Source organism: Nilaparvata lugens, chromosome 7 (assembly GCF_014356525.2).
Source record: "Nilaparvata lugens isolate BPH chromosome 7, ASM1435652v1, whole genome shotgun sequence".
NCBI lineage: Eukaryota > Metazoa > Arthropoda > Insecta > Hemiptera > Delphacidae > Nilaparvata > Nilaparvata lugens.
Window position 1 is genome coordinate 63,854,336 of NC_052510.1, and position 21,435 is coordinate 63,875,770.

At 36.1% G+C, this 21,435-nt stretch overlaps 1 protein-coding gene across 3 annotated transcripts in view; it reads left to right on the plus strand.

The window, feature by feature from the left end:
* Positions 1 to 21,435, plus strand: part of LOC111046473 — a 230,636-nt gene that overhangs the window by 37,897 nt on the left and 171,304 nt on the right. For all 3 annotated transcript variants that reach the window (XM_039433384.1, XM_039433382.1, XM_039433383.1), the window contains exon 2: positions 8,530 to 8,582. The gene's annotated coding sequence lies outside the window, so the exon portion shown is untranslated. The remainder of the gene's footprint in view (positions 1 to 8,529; positions 8,583 to 21,435) is intronic.

Here is a 21,435-nt window from a genome sequence, read left to right on the forward strand (position 1 = left end):
TGCTAAAGAACAGATGCTTCAGAGTGCTCATGGATGATAAGCTAAGCAGAAGAAAGGTACTCAATAATGGATTGCCACAGGGTTCAATCTTGTCCACGCTCCTTTTCAATTGTACTCAGCAGATCTTCCAACATACCATCAAGGATCTTCATGACGCTGATGACATTGCTGTGGCCACTCAAGACAAGAGTATGAAGACAACATCAGAGAGCCTCACTGAAGACCTATCTTCCTTTCAGTTTATTTCCACAAGTGGAGGCTACACCTAACATGAAAAAAACAGAGGTGTGCTGTTTTCACTTGAATAATGGGGAGGCTAGGGTAAAACTGGATGTGAGGTTTGACAACACGCAATTACAGCATAATTTCTTTCCAAAGTACTTTGGGGTGACGCTTGACCGCACTCTGTCCTACAAAAATCACCTTCATAATGTTGCTGAGAAACTAAAAACTAGGAGTAATATTCTACAAAAACTCTGTGGAACAACATGGGGAGCATCAGCAACAACTTTGCGCTGTTCTGCCCTAGGACTAGTATACCCCACAGCTGAATACTGTACGGCTGTGTGGATGAATAGTGCCCATGTGAATAGAGTCAACACTCAGCTGAATAATTCCATGCGACTAATTTCTGGGACCATTAGGACCACCCCCACATATTGGCTGCCAGTTCTCAGCAACATTGCTCCACCAGGGCTGCGAAGATCTTTTGCTCTTGTTCGGGAGTAATATATAAAAAATGACAGAGCACTCCCAATCCACAGAGATCTTCTGGAGCTCGGTAACAGGCTGAGTCAAGGCGCCCTCCCAAGCGCTTGGCTGAGCGGCTAGAACGTGAGAATCTCTCTGTTGCTGATAGCTGGGAGGAGGAGTGGATGGATAGAGCACCTCTCAGTTAGTCTGAGGTATTCTGTTGGGAGGGGTGTTGCTGGGTTTGATCTGCCAAGGCGAACATGGACAGCACTCACAGGATTAGAAACTGGGCACGGAAGATGTAGAGCATCTCTTAGTGATGGGTAGATTGCCTCCCTGATTGTGATGTGGAGAGGCTAGACAAACAATGAATCATATCATCCGGCATTGTGCTATTCGAGCCTATCAGGGCGGTTCAGATGATTTATAGCAGCATCTCCACAAGCAATAGCCTACATAACCAACTGGACATTCAAGTTTGACTTATTTCCTATTTCCCTGTGCATATATACACTTTCTTGTCATATTTTATTCTATAACTAGATAGATGGTTTATTGTTTTATATATATATATATTTTTTTTTTTCAAGCTGACAAAGGTCAAAAACATGCATATATTTGTGAATTCAGTGTGTGTATGTGTGTGTCTATGTGTTTGCCATACGCTAATAAAATAAATATAATTGCCAAAAGATTCTTTGCGCTCGATCCCCAACTCAAGGGCCAACTAAACAAATTTGAACGTTTTTGGTCTGGTAGTTTTTTAGTTCTGCGAGTGAGTGAGTCAGTCAGTGCGAGTGAGTGCCATTTCACTTATATATATATATATATAGATACGGGTAATGAGAGGAGAGAGATATACACTTTTGCAAAACATCATACAACGAAAGATACAAGGCAAAAGAAAGTATAGGAAGAAGACGGATCTCCTGGTTAAATAACTTGAGACAGTGGTACAACAGTAGTTCCATTGATCTTTTCAGGGCGGTTGCCTCAAAAATCAAAATTGCCATGTTGATAGCCAACCTTCTTAAAGGAGATAAAGAAGAAGATAGATACGGGTATCAGTTATCTTCTATAGGAGGCAGTGACAAAGCAGACAATCGGCAACCCTGACGTTCTATCTTCCTCCACTGCCATTACAACGTGGACCTCACCATAGTATACGAACTGGAAACAATCTCACACATGCGCACATGGATGGTAAAAGTGATTCATGATTATGAGAGGGAGTGAGGACTAGTTTGGTGAAGTCATTGAACCAGATAACAAGTTGGGCTTTACAAGCCCCAAGCAAGTTCCAGGTGATACATTGCATTAATGTGCACTTTCAGAACTGGTGGGAGGAGGAGGAGCGATGAGGAGGGGGTGGTGGTGGAGGAGCGGAAGGAGGGGGTGGAGGAGGAAAAGAAAAATTTGAAGTGGACGGATGGTTTGAAGAGAAACGAGGATGAAAGACGGAGAACGTTATTGTAGCTGAAAGGAAAAGAGACGAAAGATTTGGTGAATAACAATGAGGACTGATTGATTGATTGAGTACTTTATTTATGTAGATTACAATATATAAACTGGCTTATACACTCATATACAATAGCTTACAATGCAGCAAAATTATAGATGAATTTACATAATATAGACTAAGAAAATAATTATTGAAAGTATATGATATGAAAAAGCAATTTGTAATATAATAACTATGGATAATTATATTGTTATATAATGTTGTTATAATATTGTATGTATAAATATTGTTATATAATAATTATATATGTTACGAGGGAGAGAAAGAGGAGAAAGGGGAAAAATAAGGGAATATGTTAGGGAAATCGGTGAGGGAGGGTGTTAGAAGGATGACTGGGAGAGAAATGAGAATTGGAAGAAGATGGAAGTGAAGAGAATGAGGTGAGGAAAGAAGAGATTCTGAAAGACGAGAAGATTTCGGAGAAGTGGAGGATAAGGCAAAAATGATAAAAGGGAAACAAAGAGAATATGATAGAGCAGTTGTGAAGGATGACGAAGAAGGTAAATAAAAAATATTTCATTCATTTATTTATTTATTGTACAAAATACAACAATCATAATACAATTATGACAATGGAGGAAAAACTAGGCTGAGCCTGTACTATTTCTCTCCAAAACTTTTGATAAAAAGTTAATGTTGTCCAAAAGTTAAGGTTATGTAATCAAACACTGCTTCGTCACTTGAATAGAAGTAGTGGCGGTTATGAAAACTATGAAATGATTAACTTGATTGTAAATCAGTTAATATGAATAATCAACAAAAGCAAAAAGCGGAAGAGATTTGTGGGTGACGAGAAAATGGCTGAAATGAATAAAAAAGTAGAAAGATGAACAGAGAAAAAAACTGTTTCTGAGGAGAAGAAGCGGTTGAAAAGAAGAGGATGTAGAAAAAGAGTGAGAACATAAACGGAAAGAAGTGATGGATGAGTGAGTTGAGGAACGGTGAAGAAAAAATCATGTTTTTGGACTCAGGGGACCTTGAAACGTAGTATAGCAAACTTGAAATTGGGATACCATAATTTTTTCGGAAAGCAATACTTTCCTTACTTCCTTTTTAGTAATAGTTCACCAAAGCAATACTAGCCTTTTGGTAATAGGGCAAGGGGAAGTAACAAGAGGGAAGAGAAGGAGTAGGAGAAGACAGTGATGAAGAAAAAAGAAAACATGAAAAAATGTGATAATCGTTACCCTACTTTGGACAATTTGATAAACAAAGTCCATAAAGTGAAGTTTTGACCTCGTGCCTGCTTTTCCATTACAATATTGTGATGTTTCAACCTAATAAATGAATAAATGAGTTGGTGTCGAGGAAGAGATTGATGAGAGAGAGAAAGAATGAGAGAGTGATGATGGATGGAGATGAAGGAGAAGAAGAAAAAGACGAAGAGAGAGAAGAGGAATGAGGAACTACGAGGAGAAACAAGTAGAACAAAACAGAAGTTGAAGTGTGTTAAATTGAAGTTGCAAAGGGTAGTTTCTGGATTGAAGTTTTGGGACTTTTAGTTTTGGGCAAACTATTAAGCTGACTTGTTACTGCGGGAGTGTAACAGTCGAGAGTTTAAAGTTGAAGTACATTATGTGTGGCACAAGTAGTTGGGAACAACATCTATAAATTCTTCGCTCATATTTTAGTGACAATATATGTGAGCAACCCTATCCCACTCAAAGCAACAATAATGTTTTTCACTTTCAGAACAAGTTCCATAGAATAAAATATTACTCATGGAAATGTATAACATTTGTGCTCATAAATAGTATCTGAAAATGAAAGAAGAAGTTTTCGTTTGTGCTTAAATGCCGTTGTCGACCACGACAGGGAGAGAATCTCAGATTGGATGGATTTAAATTTGTCTACATAACCTAAAAGATTATGTTAGATTATGTTTTGATGGGGCAGGTTGAGTAGTTCTGTGAACAGTAGAACTCATGCAGTATTCTCATCTACAAGTACCTGATTGAAACTATAGACCTCATGGAAATGCAGCAATAGACTGGCTTCTCCACACATCTGTGTAATCACTTGTCATCTGATTTATGATGAATAATCATATCTGATCAATCAATAATCTATAGTCTGATTTTTACTCGAATATTGGCGTATGAAGGAGGCTCCTTTTTTTATATTATCATTGGAATGCAAAATTTCCAAAAACCTTTGTATATACGTCGACACGCAATTTAAAAAGGAACATACCTGTCAAATTTCATGAAAATCTATTACCGCGTTTCGCCGTAAATGTGCAACATATAAACATTTAAACATTAAGATAAATGCCAAACCTTCGACTTGAATCTTAGACCTCACTTCACTCGGTCGATAATAAAGATGGATAATGAAAATTTATTTGATCAGCTGTTTTAGCACACAGGAAATTTGAACAATATGAATGTCAACAATGCTTGCCATCGTCGACTGCGGAAATTTACGCATAAACGAAAATGCACCTTAAGTAAGGAACACGTTATAATTGATTGAACTATCCTCGAAATAGGCATATTATCGGCAACGCGGAGGTGGGGTGGAACTACTCTTGAGTCTCCCCATCATTTAAAGCCATACGCTAATAATTTAATAGAAATCGGCAACGTTGTTCACCTATCTCCACGGCGATTATAACGTGAGCTAAGGGCGCAGGAACACACTGTGCGTTTTTAAAAAGACTTTATTTAGGCCGAGCCTGTGCAATACAACTACATGATACAGAATGTTGCTTAAGACTACTTTACATTGATTCTAATACCGTATTTATATGAAACAGTTACATTGATAACATTGGAGGAAGCTAGATTAGAAATTACACAATAAACAATAACAACTGATTAGACCAATCTAGTAATGGATTGCAAATAATATATCAGTAATGGATTGGACTAAGTACATAGAAAGATAATATTAGGGAAAGCTAGATTAGACATTACACAATAAACAACAACAACTGATTATAACAATTTAGCCTTATATGTCGATTAATCTTTGAACTGAGTATATAGAAAGTTATAATCTAACTGAGGACATCACAACACATTGAAATGATCTTGATTGAAGTCGGTATACTATTCTGAACGTTGTACGCCTGATTAGCGATGTATAGGCAACCCGCGTTACAGAATTAGAATAGTTTATAAGAGCTCATGGAATTAATATTTATTATACTATAGTGTGGTCCACGTTAATATGGCAGTGGAGAAAGATAGCAGAACAATGTTGCCGATCTTCTGTCTTGTCAATGCCTTCTATAGACGGTAGCTGATACAGGTGTATTGATGTGAAATTAACTGTTCATTCTCGTCCAAAATACTCAATAATTATATTCTATTAAGCAAGAAATTTTACATTTTCAATAATTTCCCAATCAAGATGGAATATTTTGTTAATTATCTATTGATTATACATTGTTGGAAGACGGTCAAGCAACAGAGCAAAGCGAGAAAGAAATATCGCTATCAGCTTCCTTGAATGATTGACAAGGATAGCAGCACCATTGTTAATCAAACACTGCCATTATAATGTGGACCTCACTTCTTCTTCCTCTTCTTCTTCTTCTTCTTCTTCTTCTTCTTCTTCGTCTTCTTCTTCTTCTTCTTCTTCTTCTTTCATCTTCTTCTCCTCCTTCTTCTCCTTCTACTACTACTACTGCTTGCCTGTTCCGACCCAGGCTTTCTGAGCAGTGAAATAGACAAATAACTTTTGGACAACACAGTCTTGAAATTGTATTACTTGTATTATTGAACCAGTGAAATAATCAAGTGACTTGTGAACAATATAGTGCACAAATTTCATCACATTACAGTATACAAGTTACATATATATTATAAGCAAATGCCAGCTTGATATCTGCAAATTTCCACGGCCTGTGAAATTGCGCAGGCTTTGTTTTGTACAGCTTCATTGCAGCAATATTCGGCTGTAAGAGGAGGCCATAAATTCGCGATAACGGCCACACATTTACAAATTTAATAACAAAACAGGTGCAACACACCTACAGTAGCCTGCCTTTTGCTACTGCTGCTGCTACAACATTAATTATTTGATTGCTTTGTGTTTTTGCTAGTAGGTAGAATTGTGGAGAAGAAGAAGAAGAAGGAGAAGAAGAAGAAGAAGGAGGAGGAGGAGGAGGAGAAGAAAAAGAAGAAGATGGAGAAGGAGCAGAAAAGGAAGAATAAGCAGAAGGACCAGAAGGAGAAAAAATGAAGAAATAGAAGAGGTAGAAGAAGACAATGAAGAGGGGGAAGAAGAATGGAGAAGAAGATGGAGGAGAAGAAAAAGAACAAGAAGAGAAGAGGTAAAAGATAATGAGAAGAGGAGGAACAAGAAGGAGGAGAAGAGAGAGAAGATAAGGGAGATTGGTGGTGAACGAGAATATAATGGAGAAGGAGTGAAAAGAGGGAGAGAAGAAGAAGTCTAGGAAGAAGGTGAAATAATTATTATATATAAGAGAAGAAGAAGAAGAAGAAGAAGAAGAAGAAGAAGAAGAAAGAAGAGAAGAGCTGAAAGATAATGATAAATGAGAAGAGGAATGACGAGAAGAGAGAGAGAGAGAGAGATTATGAGAGAGATTAGTGGAGAACGAGAATGATGAAGGTGGAGTGGAAAGAGATAGAGGGGATTGATTAATTGAGTACTTTATTCATGTAGATTACAATATATACTGGCTTATACACTTATATACAATAGCTTACAATACAGCAAAATTATAGATGAATTTACATATATAGACTTCGAAAATATATAAGTGCAGAAAGATATAAAATTTTCTTCGTTAAATTATTGGCCACGCCGACAAGCGTTTTAGCATTTAAGAGCCTAGAATTTATTCATATAGAATTTCTAAGAATTGTAGTTGATTAGCTATCCTCCGCTGCCAGAACCACGACCCCGAACAATTTTAAAAAACATTTTTTATTCATTCTTCACTATTTTTTTCAAAACTGTTAAAATTCTGTCGAATCACGCATGGTATCATGCAAGTACAAGAAAATTGCTAATCATTTTTGTTAATGTTAAACCACTTTCAATCTGTAAATTATATTCTGAATCTGCACTGTGAGATCATATATTTATTATAATATATTTCAATTTTGTTAATTCGTTTTCTGAGTTCGATTATTCTTAAGCCTGTCAATTATTGTGTCTGATACGTTCTATATCATCAAGAACCGATCGAATACGATCATTGAAATAATTGAATTAAGCTGGATATTGGAACAGGTCTAAGTGGATGTAGTGAGTGGGGTCAGATCGAGATATTTGTTCTTTGTCCTTACCTGCTCATATATCAGCTTTTATCTGTTACCAACCTCGACTTAGGAGCGAATACATCAACAGTACAGCAGATGCAGCCAGAGATCCTATAATTTCCTACAATAGAGCTTAAAACCCGACAAGACTCTGTTCTCGAAATATATTCCGAACGATATTTGGTTCAAATACCGTATATTAATCCTTCGGAACTTATTAGAGACGCAGTCCCGTAAATTATCTACATCGGGATTTTTGCTCGACCTGTATGATTTTGTATGCTCATTCTTCACAGGTAATAATTTTAAGATATCCGCCTTCAGTGTTTAGCGATCGCTACGCTGCTTATAAAAATTTCATCACTATACAATCTGTCATTAGAAGAATCAAGGGTGAGCGAGCGTTTAGGCCTCCCGCGATTCCGACAGTTGTATTGAATCTTGTAGTGAATCAATCAGTCTGGTGTACACTCAGCGTCCACGCACGCAATTACAAAATTTATAACCTCAACACCGTTGATTTAGTACAAGATTCACTCTACATATGTGAAGCCGTTAAATAAAACGCTCCACACGATTTGCCGGCCCAACGTGAGGCATTTGGATACAGCTCCACAATACATATAATTGATTGATAAAATGTTCAATCTGGATTATGAGAATCATTGAAAAATATATTCTATTGACGAATTAAATATTCTCGATTATCTCAAAGAAGAATGAACAGTTGACATTACATCAGATATACCAATATCAGCTATCCTAGGCAGTGGCAAGGCAGTGAATCGGCAATGCTGTTCTCCAATCCTTTTCCACTGCAATTGCAACGTGGACCTCACTATATTTTCTTATCCGTCTATTTCCCAATGAGTTCTTATACTCGCTTTAATTCAAGCCTCCGTATGCGTTCAACTCAAGTAGCTCATCATTCTTTGTCTGCTGAGGATGATGCCCATATGAGCTTCAGGCTTGTGCGTGTGTTATTCAACTGATGATTATGATGAGGGATGAGTGGACCTACAGATTTAGGTGGGTACCGAACCAAATTGATCCGAATGTTTCAATCTTTTGTTCCAGATAACCGACCCCATCTTAAATTGATATATGATCACACATCATTCACTTCAAAGGTAAGTGTTGATGACTTATTATGATTTTTGCATGATTTTTAATCGATCTATTATATATATTATAGAGCTCTTGTATAACCTAGATTATAGAACCCTTCAATGAGTTGGAGACTGTTGTAGATATAATACTGTCACTTTCAGGATAAGGGTTCCCATACATACATTCCCTGTATGACTCACTCTGTATATCTCAATCGTCAAGAAAATATATATTTTGTCATAGTCATTCAATTTCAGCTGTTTTACAACCATGAAATCAAGCCGATAAACAGCTGATTGTAGAACAAATAAACATATGATTCTCATTACATCATACTATACTGTAATAAAATCATATGTTATCTTTACAGTCGAGTACGTTCCCTAGTTCCAAATTAGGAACAGCAAAACTGGTACAAAAACCGCCTTTTAGCACTCCAGGTGGAAGTTTTGTCAACTATAAAAAGAAATATTCCTGATCCAAAACTTTATAAACTAAGTTATGTTTATAGAATGCATGTAGTAATGTCAGTACAAGCAGGTAATTTTTTCTGTTTCTCAATTATTCTTTTCTAGATTATCATTACAAAAAATAGTGTACGTTACTTGGACGTGAATGTCTTTTGCAGTGCTCGAATGGAATTCTAGTCTCGCCTAACGCCTCGACTAGAAACATCATTCTCGCCTACAAAAGGCCCCTTTCCGTCCTTGTGACGTAGGATACTATTACAATCATCTTATAATAAATCTCCATGATTGAGATTCAATATTTTTTCCATCAATTATATTTTTTATTGTTAAGAAACGATCTAGCAACGTTGCCGAGCTAGATAACGATACCGCTATCTGCTTTGTCGAATCTTAAACAAGGATAGCAACACCAATGCCAATCAAATACTGTCCTTGTCACGTGGACCTCACGTTATAATGGCAGTGTTTCATTATCAATGGTATTGCTATCCTCGTTTATCGTTCAACCAAGCGAGTAGCACTATCTTTTTCTCGCTTTGCTCTGTTGCCAGATAGTCTTTCAACAATGTAGAATTGATGATAAATCAACAAAATACTTCATCTTTACTATGGAATTCATTATGAAATTATTGAAAAATATGATTTCTAGCTTAATAGAATATAATTGATTATTTTAAACGAGAATGGATAGTTATCATTACATCAATACACCTGTATCAGCTACCGTCTATAGAAGGCATTGAGAAGACAGAGGATCGGCAACGTTGTTCTCCTATCTTCTTCCACTGCCATTAACACGTGGACCTCACAATATGACAAATGGAACTGTGAACATACATAATTGACTTTCAATTGTTTCACCAATCACTCAAATACCAATTTGCGAGATAGCCGTGTTGAATTGAGAGGTACACCATCTGTGCCCCTATAGAAACAATGCAAACTCTCTCAGTTTCTATCTCTATCACTCACAAGGAGGCCTCTATCATCCCATCTCACTCACACTCTTACTCTCACAGAGTTATACAATATTGAAACTCTCTCAGTTACTGTCTTTAACACTCTCAAAGATACCACTATCATCCCATCTCACTCACACTGCATCATTCTGTACTCTCACAGAATTAAACAATTGAAACTTACTCAGTTTCTCTCTCTATCACTCTCAAAGATGTCACTATCATACCTTCATATCATCCATCTCACTGACACTGAATGATTCTGTACTCTCACAGAGTTAAACAATTGAAACTCTATCAGTTTCTGTCTCTTTCACTTACAAGTTTGTCTCTATCAACCCCTCTCACTCACACTGAATCATTCTGTACTCTCACAGAATTAAACAATTGAAATTCCCTCAGTTTCCGTCTTTATCACTCACTAGGAGGTCACTATCATGCCCTCTCACTCACACTGCATCAGAACTCTCACAGAGTAAAACAATTGAAACTCTATCAGTTTCTGTCTCCTTCACTCACAAGTATATCGCTATCAACCCCTCTCACTCACACTTCATCACTCTGTACTCTCACAAAATCAAACAATATTAACTCTATCAGTTTCTGTCTCTTTTACTTACAAGTTGGTCTCTATCAACCTCTCTCACTCACACTTAATCATTCTGTACTCTCACAGAATTAAACAATTTTAACTCTCTCAGTGTTCTTCCTCTTTCACTAACAAGGAGGTCACTATCGACCCCTCTCACTCATACTGCATCTGTAATCTCACAGAATTAAACAATTGAAATTCCCTTAGTTTCCGTCTTCATCACTCACTAGGAGGTCACTATCATGCCCTCTCACTCACACTGCATCAGAACTCTCACAGAATAAAACAATTGAAACTTACTCAGTTCCTCTCCCTATCACTCTCAAAGATGTCACTATCATGCCTTCTCACTCACACTGCATCATTCTGGGCTCTCACAAAATTAAACAATAGAAACTCTCTCAGTTTCTGTCTCTTTCACTCACAAGTATGTCTCTATCAATCCCTCTCATCATCCTGTACTCTCACAGAATTAAACAATAGAAACTCTCTCAGTCCCTGTCTCTCTCACTCATAAGGAAGTGACTATCATCCCATCCCACTCTCACTGCATCACTCTGTACTCTCACAAAATTAAACAATAGAATTTTATCTTAGTTTCTGTCTTTATCACTCACTGGGAGGTCACTATCGACCCCTCTCACTCATACTGCATCTGTAGTCTCACAGAATTAACCAATTGAAACTCTATCACTCTCAAAGATATCACTCATGCATTCTCACTCACCAGCTGCTAAGTGATTAGCAACCAATCAGAAACGGTTTCAACCAATCACAAACTGTTGTGTTTGAACCAATCACAGCGCGTCATTCCGTTGATGACTCATTCATTGATGTAATCCATTAGCTCGCATCCACAATTCAACTGATTATTGATGAGTAAGCAAGCACTGGTTTGTGTGACATACAAAGCTGCCCATGACAGTAATTCTGACATTGGGATATTGTTGTCAGCCTGTGTGGGTATGATAAGACATGACGTCATCAGCTTATGATACTTGAATTCAAGTGAACTTGACTAATGTGAACGCCGCTTTGGGTTCACTTTCAACAGTCAACATTGGTTGGTTACATTTATGAAGTCACGATAATTTCATTAAATAGAGAGGAAAACTTCTAAGGATATTCTATTGTTTGAATGAAAAAGACTAAGAAATTGTCAAAAACCACTGATTTATTGATAATTAGAAAGACCGGTTTCGGTTATTACACCATTGTCATGTCATATTACAGAGTTTATCAGAGATTGACAATGGTGTAATAACCGAAACCGGTCTTTCTAATTATCAATAAATCAGTGGTTTTTTGACAATTTCTTAGTCTTTTTCATTCAATATGAATAACTACCACAATATCAACTTCTCAACTACACAAAATATTCTATTGTCTCTGATTCCATTTATAGCTTATTGTGAGGTTTACGATGCAATCAGTGCGAAGTGGACCCCACTGTTCATATGATGTTCATGGGCTATAGTGGGGTCCACGTAATAGTGACAGTGGAGAAAGATAGGAGAAAAACGTTACCGATCCTCTGTCTTGTCAATGCCTTCTACAGAAGGTAGCTGATACAGGTCTATTGATGTAATATTAACTGTTTATTCTCGTTTGAAATAATCAATTATATGTTATCAAGCAAGAAATTATATTATCCAATAATATCATAATGGATTTCCATGATTAAAATGGAATATTTTGTTAATCAATCATCAATTCCACATCGTTAAAAGATGATCAGGCCACAGAGCAAAGCTAGAAAGAGATAGCGCGCTGATAGCTCTGTTGCCTGATCATCTTTTAATGATGTGGAATTGATGATTAATTAACAGAATATTTCATTTTAATCATGAAAATCCATTATGATATTATTGGAAAATATAATTTCTTGCTTAATAACATATAATTGATTATTTCAAACGAGAATGAACATCAATAAACCTGTATCAGCTACCTTCTGTAGAAGGCATTGACAAGACAGAGGATCGGTAACGTTTTTCTTCTATCTTTCTCCATTGTCACTATTACGTAGACAATTAATTGAATTGATGATTAATTAATAAAATAATTCATTTTAATCATGAAAATCCATTATGATATTATTGGAATAGTTATTTGTGCAACTAGTGCGCAAAGTGACAGTTTCCTGCATCGAAAGAAACGTTTACGGAATGGTTTCTTGAGTGCAGCAAACGAACTTTGCGCACGTATTTCACATTAAATTTTTCCTACAGTACCATTGAATATGAAAAGTGGGTAATTATGGGTAAAATTGCCTGAATAATGTAGTAGTGTTTGAATGGCGGGGGGCAGCTGTGTGGTGTGAGCTGTGGTGGCACTGTGCTGTCGTTGTCCTTGGTTATAATATAATTATAATGTAATAATTAGCGCGTTGTGCTTGGTTGCACCTCTGCTCACTATAGCAGCCACAGCAGTCACTGTTACCAACTTCATTTTGATTTTGCTGCACTGGTGCTCCATATAACCTACTAACTATTTTGCGTTGTCATGCTGCAAATCTTGAGTACGCAAAGTACTCACTTTGCGCACTAGTGCGGAAAAGTGATTCTTTGCAGCCTGCAATCAGTGCACAAATGGTCACTTTTCAGGGTATCTGTAGGAAAATATAATTTCTTGCTTAATAACATATAATTGATTATTTCAAACGAGAATGAACAGTAAATATCACATCAATACACCTGTATCAGCTACCTTCTGTAGAAGGCATTGACAAGACAGAGGATCGGTAACGCCAACAGAGCAAAGCGAGAAAGAGATAGCGCGCTATCCGCTTTGTTGAATGATAGACATGGATAGCAATACCATAGTTAATCAAGAAGTGCCATTATAACGTGGACTTCACTATAGCATTCAGAATTCAAACAATTATTGATGAGTGAACACTGATTGGTGTGTCGTACAAAGCTGCCTATGACAGTAATGCTGACATTTGGATATTGTAAGTCGGTGTGTATGATAGGACATGACATCATGTGGAACACTACTAAGCTCTTCTCCATAGAAGGCAGAGGATCGGCAACGTTGTTCTGCTATCTTTCTCCACCGCCATTATAACGTGGACCTCACTATGGGACAGACATGTTACATGTGGTACTCTGAGGACAAACTTTAATGTGTCAATCTTGGTTGAAGTTGGAAGTGTTGGATTCATATTTTGTGAGGGACTAGAAGGTAACCCGTGCTCTGCAAAGGTCTAATTGGATACTTGATGAACTGGAAACTTGACCCACTGAAATGTTAAAGAATTTAAAAAATCTGGTGTGGTACACTCACACAACTTTCCTTGCTCATTGAACTGGGAGCCTCATTCTTAAACGATAATATTTAGAGAAATAACATAATGACGATTGGCGGCAACATAATTATTTGAAACTACGATCGGACTACTGTATATGTGTGTATATAATTATTGTTTTCAGAGTACTTTTTCCTTTGTGTAAATTGTGAAATCCGATGATTTTTTAAAAGTCGTCAAAACAGCTGTTCTACAGATGAAATATCTCGACTATGTGTTATTTTTATAGACTGCTCTACCTACCTACCTCATGCACGAGAAGGAGGTTACAACGTACATTTCTCAAGGATGGGGTGAACCCCCCATTAGTTTCCCAGAGAGGAGACTCATGCCAGTTGATGGGGCTGATAAATAACTATACGGAGTATGAATTTGAAATAAATCAGTCGAGTAATTTTTGAGAAAATCGTGAAAAACATGGTTTTTCAGTAATTATCCGCCATTTTTCTCGAGAATATTGCGCAGCTCCTGCAATTTTCCTAGAAATGAGACTCATGTCAGTTGATAGGGCTTATGAATAGCTAGCTATCCATGGTATGAATTTGAAGAAAATCGTTAGAGCCGTTTTCGAGAAAACCGTGAAAAACATGGTTTTTTAGTAACTATCCGCCATTTTTCTCGAGAATATTACGCAGCTCCTGCAATTTTCTCAGAAATGAGACTCATGTCAGTTGATAGGGCTTATAAATAGCTATCCATGGTATGAATTTGAAGAAAATCGTTAGAGCCGTTTTTGAGAAAATCGTGAAAAACATGGTTTTTTAGTAATTATCCGCCATTTTTTCCGCCATCTTGAATTGAATTTATTGAATTTCTTATTGTCGGGTCCTCATGATATAAGGACCTTAAGTTTAAAATTTCAAGTCAATCGGTCAATTAGGAATGGAGTTATCGTGTTCACAGACATACACACATACACACATACACACACACACCATGTTTTTTGACTCAGGGGACCTTGAAACGTATAGAAATTTGGAAATCGGGGTACCTTATTTTTTTCGGAAAGCAATACTTTCCTTACCTATGGTAATAGGGCAAGGAAAGTAAAAAGGCTTATAACCATCCTCGGTGAATTAAGAATCTATATGGAAATTTTCAAGTTAATCACTTTAGTAGTTGAGACATGATGACGGGAAAGGAAATTGACGAATGACGATTCGTCAATTCCCTATCTCATACGTGTATAAGATAATTCTTTCCCTTATCATATTATTAACAATCAGTTAACCCGTGCTCCTCAAGGTTTAATTGGAACTTGATGAACTGGAAACATGACCTAATGAAATCTTAAATAATTTTAAATAGGTCTGAAACCATCCTTGGTAAATTAAGAATCTATATGGAAATTTTCAAGTTAATCAGTTGAGTACTTGAGACGTGATGATGCGTCATCTATATAATAAGAGAGAGTAGGGTTGTGTTTGTTCGTGTGTTCGTTTGTTCGTTTGTTCGCATCAAAACATGTCAACTTGTGGATTGCATACCAGGAAAACGGGAATGATTTAGATCTCCAAATTTTGAACATAGATTCTAAAAATATCAATCTCGTGCACCTGGAAGCCCATATTTCAATTCTCCTTCTAGATTTTTCAGAATTAATGTTCAAATTCATCTATGCTACCGTAGGCTACATGAAGTTCCATAGCCCAAAGTGTGTTTTTTTATGAGCTGGTTATAATGGTGTTATAAGACTACCACTTACGAACCTCTACGTAGCGCAGCGGTAAAACGCTTGCTTACGGAGCGATAGTTTCTCGGTTGGAATCCACGATGCTTCCCATTTTTTTTGTTCTTAATTTTTTCCCTCGAAACGTATTATTATCAATTATTTTTGAAGGAATTTGTTTCCATTACTATTGAACTTGGATTTTATCAAATAATTATTTTTAATGTAAAATTTTGCCACCAGTACAAATGAATTGGAAATAGTCTTCATGCTGTAGGCCTATAATTGAATTTCATAAGAAAAACATGAATAGATCACAATAAAATAGGTAATAATTATATTATTCAGTTATAATGTACTATCAGAACGAATTCCCAGTGAAACGAGTATCTTAGGTATTTGTTTGGAATTGGGAAAACAAATGGCTGCCGATTCAAATTGAGGAGGATCCTAATCGAACTAAAATTTATTGATGTATTGGAGAAATCATATGATTCTGTGAGGTTTTCAAGTATTATGTATTCATCAGTTTTCTATACTATAATAAAGGAAAAAACTGGCTTATACACGTAAGGAATAGGGAATATGTTTGACGCATCATCACGTCTGAAATATACTTAACTGATTAATTTGAAATTTTGTATATAGATTCTCCATTAACCGAGGATGGTTATAGGCCTATTTTCAAATTTCGAATTTTTTATTACGTCAAGTTTTCATTTTGTAGTTTTAAAATAGACCCTTGCGAAGCACGGGTTACCTACCAGTTCGTGAATATTCTAACCCGTACGTGTATGAACCGATTTTTTCCTTTGTTGTATTTGAGCGTTGGAAAGTTCTCACTTTTGACTCACTTAAGGCCAATGTCGTTGTCCGCCTGTTTGTATGTTCTACAATAACATAAGAAAGAATTGATCAATCAATTTCAATGAAACTTGACTAATGTGAACGCCGCTTTAGGTACAAACATTCACTGTCAACAGACAACGGTTGGTTCTCGTCATGAGGTCCACGATAATTCAATATAGAAGGAAGAATACTTCTAAGGATATTCTATTGAAAAATATAATTTCTTGCTTAATAAAATATAATTGATTATTTTAAACGAGAATGAACAGTTAATATTACATCGATAAACCTGTATCATCTACCGTCTATAGAAGGCATCGACAAGCCAGAGGTTCGGCAACGTTGTTCTCCTATCCTTCTCCACTGCCATTATAACGTGGACCTCACTATATCAAAAAAGTGGACTCTCACTGGACATATGATGTTGATGAGTTGATTATTTACAGTGAAAGTGATGAAATCTGAGCATCAGCTGTTGAATGCGAAATGACGTTATGAACATAGCGGTTAAATGAGAGTGTTTTGTGACAGGGCAGTGACGTTGTGAAGTGACATCATTTCAAGTGACATGAGAAGTGACATGTGAAGTGACATGTCACTCCATGATAGAGGAGGATAGAGCATAGAGGAGTGATTCAATGTCATGTTCAACTGAAGTTTGTAGTGATGAGAATGAATTATTCTTGCAATTACATTGATGTCCACGTTATAATGACTTTGGAGAAAGATAGTAGAACGGCTTTGCTGATTCTCTGTCTTTCCACTGTCTTCTATAGAGGATATATATGACTCTTTTCTTCTCCATATAATAAGAGAAAGTTGGGTCGTGTTTGTACGCATCAAAACATATCATTTTGTGGATTGCATACCGGAAAACCGGGAATGATTTGGATCTCCAAAATTTGCTCATGGATCCTAAAACTATCAATTTCGTGCACCTCGAAGCCCAAAATTGAATTTCCCTTCTAGATTTTTAAGAATTGGTCCTGATGTTCAAATTTCATCCATGGTACATGCAATTTCATACGGCATACATTGTTGTAAAAAGTGTTTGTATACAGGAAGCTCATATAGAAATTGATACACTGGTAGCAATGTGTGTCTCGATAGGCTACAGGAAGCTCATGTTTCGATACAGGAGTTTTTATACGAATGCTGGCAGCCTATGTATCAATGATACTGAAAAGATGTTACAAGACATCTTGCAGATCACAGGCCAAAACAACATAATAATTATATTATAAAGGAACGAATTGGCTAGAAATTCACAAATGACGCATCACCACGTCTCAACTACTCAACTGATCAACTTGACATTTTGCATTATTGATTCTTAATTTACCGAGGATGGTTTTGATCCTGTTTCAAATTCTTCAAGATTTCAGTAGGTCAAGTTCTTAATCACACCCTTGCGGAGCACGGGTTACCTGCTAGTTATTCATAAGATTGACGGTTGTGTATAATCAAGACGAGATAGGACCATCCCGAAAGGTACTCTCCACCAACAAAAAGCCTTACAAAATGACTTATTTCTATTACTTCAAGAAGGCCCCACATATTCAAACACAAATTACAATATTGTTCAGCGATTCGACATGTTCGAATCTTATGATGATGAATTATATAAAATTGAATGAAAAAGACTAAGAAATTGTCAAAAACCACTGATTTATTGATAATTAGAAACACCGGTCTCGGTTATTACACCTTTGTCAATCTCTGATAAACTATAAACAGTTTATAGTTTATCAGAGATTAACAATGGTGTAATAACCGAAACCGGTCTTTCTAATCATCAATAGAATAACTATAACTATATAACTATAAACAGTTTATAGTTTATCAGAGATTAACAATGGTGTAATAACCGAAACCGGTCTTTCTAATTATCAATAAATCAGTGGTTTTTGACAATTTCTTAGTCTTTTTCATTCAATATGAATAATTACCACAATATCAACTTCTCAACTACACAAAAAAAATGATATAAAATAGAACAAGAATTGGAGAAGATAAATTGAAGAAGATCAGAAAGAAAAAGATGGAGGAAGATAAGGCTCAGAAAGTGGGAGATTCATGTTTAGATTCCTTTATTCGTGTTTTTAACAATATAAAGTTCAACTTACAATCCAATCTAACTATCTGTACAATCCGAACAAATTTTAGAGTAAATGCCAGTTGTACAATAGCCGGTTAGATTTTAACCTTGATTAATTCCACGAGAACCATTTAGAGAAGCCGTCTTTTCAAAAACGCCTTCTCTGATTGGGTCTCATGAAATTAATCACGGTTAAAATTTAACCGGCTGTTGTGCAACCGGGCCTGAGAGTGGAATACGATAATGAATCATATTAACCTACAGACTGAAGAGTTTTACGATAGTATGGAGCACAGACAAGTGATAAAATATGCTTGAATAGGAGTATACCTGTGATGTTTACACATAAAAAGGTCGAGTTTGACCCTTTAGTTGTACATTCTCAGAGAAGGGTATTGAGAATGCCATCTCCCTCGAAACTGGACTGTCAATTTCGTTAGACCGGAGGGAAGGAAGATATGAAGTGGAAAAGAGAAGAAATTCGAACAACTGAGAAAATGAGGGAGAGAGAAGAAGATGTGAAGATTGATTGATTGATTGAGTACTTTATTTATGTAGATTACAATATATACTGTTTTATACACTTATATACAATAGCTTACAATACAGCAATATTCTAGAGGCTTTAGAATAACAAGAGTAAATAAGGAAAATTCTCAGTATAGTTCAAATGACTAGATTCATTTCAACCAATACAACACTACGAATTTAGTTCTATCACAACATTGTAAGCATACATTAGTCAATAGTTTTTCCATTTACGGATTTGTTTTATTATCTTTCATTTGATTTCTTGGTTCTTATTTTGTACTGAAAGTTAACTTTGTTATCATGGCGAGCATGTTGCTAAAACCGCCATTTTGTGACACCGTTGAGTGGGAGGAGACTGTCTAGCTGGGCCAATGGCAGGCGTTCATGCCCTTGACCGATAGCAGTACTCGCCTACTAGTATAAATTCTGCTGCTCTTGTATTTGGTTTTAGTTTATTAGAGATTGACAATGGTGTAACAACCGAAACTGGTCTTTCTAAGTATCAATAAATCTGTGGTTTTTTGACAATTTCTCAGTCTTTTTCATTTAATATGAATAATTACCACAATATCAACTTCTCAACTACACAAAAAGCCTATATTAACTGTGATCCCGGTATATCTGATATAATATTAATTGTTGATCATCGGTTATAATGATCAACTCTATCTCGAATATATTTTTCGTCATGGTCAACAAACGATTTGGGAACGTTGTAAAGCTAGAAAAGGATAGTGCTATCTGCTTTGTCGAGTGATAGACTAGAATAGCAACACCAATGTCAATCGAATACTGCCATTATAACGTGGACTATATAAGTATAGTTGGATCTATTCTCAATTCATTGAATTGGAAAGGTGTTTACCAATTACGATTTAAGAGATATTACAGTAAACAAACGAATTGGCAACAGTGCACCGTGCGGATGTAGAAATGGATACAGCTATCTGCTTTGTCAAATGATAGACAAGGATAGCAACATCAATGTCAACCAAGTGCAGACTTATAACTTGGACCTTACTATATAAACTAACCTAACTTTAAACAGATTAATCCTCCTAGAAAGTTCAAAGCAATAGTACACAATTGGTTGATGAGCAAAGGAAGACAGAACATAGAAAACATTATTTCAAATAACAACTAACCACCTAATGACTTACTAAACACTAACTAATTGATAATACACACAAAAACTAACAAACCTACTCTAGAACATGGTACGCCATAGTGGAGTAGGTCAATTTCCACACAGAAAAACTAAACAGTAGAGAACACATTATAGGAATCTTTTGTAACTAACTATTGTATGTAATATTGTTATTTATCTAATATTTTTGTAATTGATGTTGTAGTTTTAGTTTTTTTGGGAAATAAACATTTATTACTATTATTATTATTATATAAGTATAGTTGAATCAATTCTCAATCCATTGAATTGAAAAAGTTTTACTTATGATGATTCTAGAGATATTACAGTAAACAAACGAATTGACAACAGTGCACAGTACGGATGTAGACAAGTAGATGAATGACAAACAAGAATAGCAACACCAATGTAATCAGGTGTTGACTTTAGAATGTGAAACTTACTATATTAGGATATTAAGCTACTCAATTATTCTCAATAACCTGGTAATTAATTTTAACTTAATTTATTCAAAGTGCGGTGATATTAAGTGCAATATTTGACTATAATTTGGTATTTTAATCATTCTAAATTCAAAATTTCTAGCTCATATTACTTTCCTTGCCCCATTACCATAAGTAAGGAAAGTATTGCTTTCCGAAAAAAACTAAGGTACCCCAATTTCCAAGTTTCTATACGTTTCAAGGTCCCCTGAGTCCAAAAAAATGGTTTTTGGGTATTGGTCTGTATATATGTGAGTGTGTGTGTGTGTGTGTGTGTGTGTGTGTGTGTGTGTGTGTGTGTATGTGTGTGTGTGTGTGTGTTTGTGTGTGTGTGTGTGTATGAGTGTATGTGCGTCTGTGTACACGATATCTCATCTCCCAATCAACGGAATGACTTGAAATTTGAAACTTAAGGTCCTTCCACTATAAGGATCTGACACGAACAATTTCGATCAAATGCAATTCAAGATGGCGGCTAAAATGGCGAAAATGTTGTCAAAAACTGGGTTTTTCGTCAATGTTGATCAAACACTGCCATTATAACGTGGACCTCACCAATATCTATGTGGCAGAACATAGTTAGAAAATTAATCCACTAAGAGCCTACTTACAATGTAGATTAGCTGGGCCACTCCACTGTAGGCTACTTAACTGATTACATACAACCACTGAAAGAGTTCCTGTATTACGTATTTCTTTCAGGTTTGTTCCGCTAATAAATAGCCTTTGATCGGCTTTCCAGAGTTCCATACAGTGATATATT